Here is a 6187-nt window from a genome sequence, read left to right on the forward strand (position 1 = left end):
AGAAATTCATAATGAAGAATGGTTTGGTCTAAGTTAATAATTTTTATTTTGTTATGGCTTTCATGATCAATTCATGGAATACTACTTCTTCCATTCTTGAAGGTGGACCTATGGATTACTGAGGCTCAAATCTGCAGCCTACTGAGGCTCAGGCCTACAGTTTACCAAGACCTGAACCCAACCCTCTTTAAAGGTAAAATATTGATAAAACCATAGTTCATAAGGCATACTTCTAAGATTATTTTGGCCTGCTAGGAGCATTAATTTGAAAATCTAACCAGACAACTCTGATGCCATTCACTCACTTTCTTGTGTAATGCATTTAGAGGAGGGGCTCAACCCTATTCTTGGTCTGAATTACTAAACTTATAGACCTATTCTTATTCAAGTTACAAAGAAAGGTTATAATTTTATTATTTGATGTTTTGAGGGTACATTTAACATTTGTACTAGAAAGAAATTCCTTTGCACTATACCTATGGTTGTTCACAGATTAATGTTAGCCCTACTTCTCGAAAAAAATCATTTTGTTGAGGTCAATCCAATTTTCCTTAAACCCTACTCCTTTTTGCTATGAAGTTGCTTGGCATTGAGCAATGATGTAGGGACATATTTGGTATAGAACATTTGAGGACCGTTGAAGGTTTATTTACTAAGTAAAGACATTTTCCCAGGGTTGTGACCATGATGTCATATTACAACTGAGCAAATCCTAAAGTGTTCAATCCCAAGTGTGTGTTGTTATGTGCTTATGAATAACGATTGTTTGTGAGATCATATTGAGGTCCACTGGGAGATGGAATCACTCTTTAATGATCCAACTTCCATGGAACTTTTGAGGATAAAAGAACATTGGTTGAGGTGTATTTAGTAGTATAGGTGATTTTTGGGCCTGTTTATGAAGACATCAGTGGCATCATCATATAAATAGAAGAATGTTGCACTTTATTTAGGTCTGTACAAGATACATTAAGAGGAGGTTTGGAATTTGACTGGTGTTTGAGCCTGAGCTACACCAAAAAAATATATAAATCTATGATAGACATCTTCAGGCATATATTCAAATAACATAGAGGACTTATTTGTTTTGGCACACTTTGAATTTGAAGGTTCAATTGTAAGTATGCAATGACTAGTTTTGAAGGGTTTGGCACTTTGATATATATGTTTTTTTGTGAGCTTATGTTTACATTGTAGATAAAATCAAGGGTTGAATATATCAACATTCAAAGTTTTGAAGGTTCCATTATAATTTTTTTGAGATACTATTCAAAGAATATATTATTGCGAGCATTTTTTGTTGTTAGGGTTTGCCAGAAATTCCATGGGAAGCTAATGAATTTGAGGTTTCGCAGTGCTTCTATCCTAGGGTATGGATGAATATTTGATGTATTTGGAGAAATTTTTTGAGTTGATAGGTGTTGGTGCATTAAGATTACTATTAAAAGCGACCTTAATACCTACATTAGTTATCAAACTAGGGAAAGTTTGTTTATTTCAAGAGTGTTGAACATTGTCTATGCAAGTGATTTCAGAGGCTAATTCATAATGAAATGATTTAGAATCGTTGATGTTATCACTGAAAATTTTGTTGCCAAAATTGCTCAGACTAGCTTAAGGACAAACTGTTCCCGCAGCGCATAGATTCTTTTAGCAGTTTTGCAGCGCAACATCTTTTAGGTGATTTCGTAGCGCATAATTCATATTTTGCATTGGCTGCGCTACGAAATGGGGGATTTTTTCGAATTCATAGCAGCTGTCATGCAAAATAGCTCTGGGGTGGATGCACTTTACAGGAGGCATGCTCTCAAGCTCCTGCGTGTATGCTTGTCATCAGTTCTGAATCTGAAGGTGACAGTTTTAGTGATTGCAAGGTACTACCTCAGGTTAAAGGCACCCTTGTTGTTTGTCCCATGGTAGCTGTTATTCAATGGAGGAACGACATTGCTCGGTTTATTGTTGAAGGAAGCACTAAAGTTTTAGTTTATCATGGCGCAAATGATGAAAGATTTACAAGATAAAAGCAGCTTGGAATATCAGCGTATGTCTTGGGATGCTCTTCGTAAAAGTATCATGGGCTTGTAAACAAAGTGAACGCATCAAACATTAAAAGCATTATTCTAGCTTAGATGCCTTTCCGCTAGCTGGCAGAAGCATTACAGCACGGTTGTCTGAGCTTGACATTATAGCAAAACAAGTGGAAGCAGGGGAAGGCCTAGTCATGTCTCTGGAAGTTAGTCTTGGAAAACGAGAAAATATTTTGGAAGTTGGACCAAAGAATGCTGCTCAGGTAACTCTTGCAAGTCCCGTGCTGAATGAGGGAGAGCTAGAGCTACTGAAGAAAGATTCATATTTGAAGGCTCGCAGATTACCAATATTTTTGATATCAGCAAAGGTCTTGATGGATCTTTGGAAAAAGCAATAAATAGACTCTGTGAAGCTGCAGATGAGGCTGTTCGAGGTGGTTCACATCTGTTAATCCTCAGTGATCGTGCCGATGAATTGGAACCAACTAGGCCAGCAATTCCTATTCTTTTGGCAGCTGGAGCTGTTCATCAACACCTCATTCAAAATGGCTTGCGTATGTCAGCATCGATAATTGCTGATACAACTCAATGTTTTAGTACACATCATTTTGCTTGCCTAATTGGGTATGGTGTGAGTGCTGTTTGTCCATATCTGGCACTGGAGACATGTCGTTAATGGCGTCTGAGTGCCAAAGCTGAAAATATGATGAGGAATGGGAAAATGCCAACAGTTACAATCGAGCAAGCTCAGAAGAATTTTGGCAAGGCAATTAAGGCTGGCCTCTTGAAGATACTCTCAAAGATGGGTATCTCGTTGCTTTCTAGTTATTGTGGAGCACAAATTTTTGAGATATATGGGCTAGGTAAAGAAGTGGTTGACATAGCATTTTGTGGGAGTTTCTCCCGAGTTGGTGGTTTGAATATGGATGAGCTGGCACGTGAATCATTGTCATTTTGGGTGAAAGCCTTCTCTGAGGATACTGCTAGGAGGCTTGAAAACTTCGGCTTTATACAGTTTAGACCTGGAGGTGAATATCACGGCAATGATCCAGAGATGTCAAAATTGCTACATAAAGCTGTTCGTGAGAAAAATGAAAACGCATTTTCAGTCTACCAACAACACCTTGCTAACCGGCCAGTAAATGTCCTTCGTGACCTCCTAGAATTTGCAAGTGATCGGCCTTCTATTTCTGTTGGGAAGGTCGAACCAGCTTCAGAAATTGTGCAGCGCTTTTGCACTGGGGGCATGTCACTTGGTGCTATTTCAAGGGAAACACATGAATCGATTGCCGTGGCAATGAACAGAATAGGAGGAAAATCAAATTCAAGGGAAGGTGGTGAGGATCCTGTGCGTTGGAGACCTCTATCAGATGTAGTTGATGGATATTCATCAACATTTCCACACCTTAAAGGTTTTCGAAATGGTGACACTGCCACTAGTGCAATTAAACAGGTTGCTTCAGGTCGGTTTGGTGTTACTCCAACTTTCCTAGTTAATGCAGATCAGTTGGAGATCAAGATTGCACAAGGAGCAAAGCCAGGCGAAGGAGGGCAACTGCCTGGAAAGAAAGTCAGCACTTACATAGCAAGATTGCGTAACTCTAAACCTGGTGTACCTCTGATATCACCTCCTCCACATCATGATATCTACCCTATCGAGGACCTTGCGCAATTGATGTTTGACCTTCACCAGGTCAATCCAATGGCAAAGGTTTCTGTCAAGTTTGTAGCAGAGGCTGGAATTGGAACTGTTGCCTCTGGAGTTGCAAAAGGCAATGCTGATATAATACAGATATCAGGACATGATGGGGGCACTGGAGCAAGTCCAATAAGTTCTATCAAACATGCAGGTGGTCCTTGGGAGCTTGGTCTTACAGAGACACATCAGACACTTATTGAGAATGGGCTGCGCGAAAGGTGTGTTCTAAGTTTTGTAAAATTTTGCTTAGTTCCTTATTTTGAAGGCATGTAGACCCTGCTATACATATCCAAGGTAAAAAGGAGTTTTGCAATCAGGTGGCAGAGCAGTAAAAATCTCAAGGGAAATGGAAATTGTTTAAAACAGTTTCGCAGTTTCGTAGCGCGCTACGAAATTGCGAAACTGCTGTAGGTGTTGTTTTTAAAACGCAGGCAAACAGTTTGAAAGAAGAATCAGAAATTTGCAAAGGGAACACCTCAGTGACATGAAAGGGATCAAAGGAAGCTGCTACAACCATTCAACATATGCCAGGTGTACCTTTAACAAAAGGTGAAATCTTTTAACCTAAGTTTAAGATTTTTGGTTATAAAGCCACTTTATTCTCGGTGATTAGGGTTTTGAGGGAGCTGCATACGAGAAGTTGGTTGGCACACCTGTCCATCAAAGAAGCTTCCAGCATATCAGAAACATGGTGATGCCCTATATTCTTGGCTCATTAAAGACTTAAAGTACCTGCTGCTGAATACTTGAAGTGATGGAGGACCAGAACCGAAAATTTAGGGATATTCTCAGCCAACATGGAGCGGATCAAAGCCTTCAGTATCCAAAGCCAACATGGGACATTAATTGCTCATCTCATGTCATCTCAGCCAAACGAAGAGGAAGCCAAGTGTCAAAGCTGCAAGGAGGAATCAATTTATGAAGAAGATAGAGTTAGAGTTATAACCAAATTAGAACTCTTTAGAACTTCTGTTAGTGGTTATTGTATTAAATAGTTTGTTAAAAGCAGATAGGTGTCATTAGTGGCAGTCATCGAGCTCCCCTCATGCTGGAGGAGGAAGCTCCAAGTAGTTAGAGTCATGTTTCTATATATAGCTGAATGATCGATGTAATTGGGGTTGGATGTTTTGGAGAAGACTGTTTTGGTTTATGTATAAACAGATTTCAGTAATGCAAATGACTGTTTTTTCTTCTCAGGATTCACAAAGGATCTTCTTGTTCAAATGTGTGATGGTATATTTTCTTTAATGTTCTTTTACAGTTTTGTTAATGCATAATCACTCAGAACTCATGGATCATGCTCTGACTTCCTGTATGCCTTTGCAAACTGTGGTTTCAAAGTTATGTTTGAACATTTAGATGTTAAGTGCCCTGATTTCTATGAAAAGATAGTGTTATTGTTTACTAAGATATGAGTGACTCCATAAGCCCAATGGGAATCAATTCAATGTTGTCCAGCCAGCATACTTGTTCATGTGTCTTAAAAGAGTTAGCCATCTTGTCATTAGTCAACATTCATAACCTTTGAGAGAGCCCTCTCAGACTAAGGAGGCTAAGCCTTAGTCAAAAGCCTGGTTTGAAATAGTTACACAGAGTCTTATTGATTGGCAGCCTTCAGTGCTTGATTTTGTGATAACAGTTGCAATGATTAATATCTAATTCTCAAAGTTCAATCGAAAACAATACTGAAATAGATCCTTAAATCATTTTCAAAACTACTTTAATCTATTATGTAGAGAGCTGAATTGGAATGCAAGTAAAAGGAATCACTCTTAGCAAATCTAACTAGTATAGACAATAATTCATTCAACATGAAGGAAAGCTACAACAAATGAACAACAAGTAATTATTCAAACATCTAACGGAAAGCAATCAACTGTAGGCTTAAGATCTTTGATAACGCTACTTCAGGATGAACAACAATCAAATATTTAAACTAACCTGATAAATTTGCTAAAGATTAACACGCAGATGTAAAACACAGTAAGATTTAGAATCTAGTTTGAACGGTAAAAGTAAATCATAATAATCAATACTCACAACAATCAAAATAATTCCAATTTCATGAAATAATAGTAATAAACAATTTTAAGAGTAAATGGAAATAAATATGACACAATTGAAGTAGTAAACCTCCTATCGACCGAGCCCATATTCTCTAGAAGTCACTGTCGAAAGACACTCATAATGCGATTCTAGGTAAAACACAATCTTCTTCATTAAACTTGATAATAGAGTTACAACGTCACAGTAATGAGAGTACTATGTGTCAAAAATGAATAGTTACAATCTCCAAATTTCTAGCTAGTTTTCATTTCACTTGTTGGCTTTATATAACCTAGGAAAGACAAATGGATAGAAGCGAATCCTCAAGATCAAGAGATCCTAAGGGTTTCGCAACGGACAATCTATTTTCATCACATAATAGACTTGGTTCTCCTAGTCTTCCACTGGCCTTCGT

The 6187-nt window shown here is 38.1% G+C and overlaps 1 pseudogene; it reads left to right on the plus strand.

Moving 5' to 3' along the window:
• Positions 1 to 1728: 1728 nt before the first annotated feature.
• On the plus strand, positions 1729 to 3999 carry LOC149147833 (ferredoxin-dependent glutamate synthase, chloroplastic pseudogene; annotated as a pseudogene).
• Positions 4000 to 6187: the final 2188 nt, after the last annotated feature.

Source organism: Pinus tabuliformis, chromosome 9 (assembly GCF_031772625.1).
Source record: "Pinus tabuliformis cultivar Carrire ecotype Pingquan chromosome 9, CPIR1, whole genome shotgun sequence".
Lineage (NCBI taxonomy): Eukaryota > Viridiplantae > Streptophyta > Pinopsida > Pinales > Pinaceae > Pinus > Pinus tabuliformis.